Here is a 1,648-nt window from a genome sequence, read left to right on the forward strand (position 1 = left end):
CGTTGCATCAGGTTATATGCACCTAATAAAACATTCTCAAATATATAAAGCAAACTTCATGCAATTTAGGAAGAAGCCAATAAATGCACAACCTCTTCCAATTACTGATAACTCAAGCAGATTATGAAGTAGTGAATATATAGAGACTTTTACATGCAACAATTAGAAAGTACACATTCTTCTCAAGTAGATGTAGAACATTTGTGAAAATAATTTCTAAACCAGATCACAAAACAACAAGATTTAAGGTCCAAGTCAATTACAAAAATAAAATGTTTTGTAACATTTGTCTGTTTGGGAAACAGTTTGGCAGTTCCTCATTAGGTTAAACATAGAGTTACCACATGACCCAGCTATTCCATTCCTAGTACAGACCAAAAGAATTGAAAACATACATCCTCACAAAAACTTATATTCTAATGTTCATAGCAGCATTATTTATAATGGCAAAAAAAGTGGAAGCAACCCAAATGTCCATTAACTGATAAATGGACAAACAGAATGTGCTATATCTGTATAATTGAATATAATTCAGCCATGAAAAGGAATGAAGTACTGATACATGCTGCAACATGAATGAACTTTAGAAACATTATGCTAAGTGAAAGAAGCCAGATCACATATTTTTTGATTCCATTTATATGAAATATCCAAAACAGAGAAATCTACAGAGATAGAAAGAATGTTAGTGGTTGCCAGGAGATGAGAGCAGGAGAGAGAGGGGAGTGACTGCCAGTAGGTTTGGAGTTTCTTTTGTAATTAGATAGTGGTGATGGTTGTGCAGCTTTGAGAATCTATTAAAACCACTGAACTGTATATTTTATATCATTGAAAGTGAGATAAGTAGAACCACTCCTGTTTCCATCCTTGGTTCCAAGACACATGTAATTTTCCTATGGAGGAGTACAATAAAAAGATCTTTGATTAAAGGTATATACTGTGTCCTGAGGGATGGCACTCAATTCTTGTAATGTATTGCGTCCAAGTTGGCCCTTCAGTTCAATCTTTATCAGGCCATTCTAACACTCTATCTGGCCAGCAACTTCTAGGTGCTGTAGAATATGGTAGGTCCAGTGGGGCCCAAGAGAGGTTTTCCTGGTTTGGATGGAACAATGTAGAGCTGGAATTCCACTGCTGAAGAACAAATCTGTACTAATGTGTTCAATATTAAAAACAGCTGCCTACACAAGGGTGCTTCAAAAAGTTCATGGAAAAATGGAATTAAAATAAAATACAAATCTTTCCATGAACTTTTTAAAGACCACTCATATATAAAGATCAGAGCCATAGAGGGAAAATAAATTTCCCAACTTTAGTGAGAAACTTGTTTATCTGAGACTCAAGTCCACTAATATGTTGAGCATAAGATATGAACCCGATGCTATTGAGAAATACAAGCATGAGTAAAATACAATTCTGCTCACACACACACACAAAATAAAAGAACCACCTTAAAATTCAATGAAGATCTTGGAATTTCAGGCAAGGATTTTGTACAGTCTTGTGGAAGCAAGCAAGTTTCTGCCCTACTGTCTAAAAGTTTTATATATTTCCTAAAGATTCTTGGATGTCCACAAGCATTGTGTTTTTTCTTTGTTCTTCACCAAATCAAATGTTAGACAGATCATGACTAATGTTGTATATTAGC

The sequence above is a fragment of the Galeopterus variegatus genome, unplaced genomic scaffold (genome assembly GCF_000696425.1).
Source record: "Galeopterus variegatus unplaced genomic scaffold, G_variegatus-3.0.2 Scaffold3491, whole genome shotgun sequence".
Classification (NCBI taxonomy): Eukaryota; Metazoa; Chordata; class Mammalia; order Dermoptera; family Cynocephalidae; genus Galeopterus; species Galeopterus variegatus.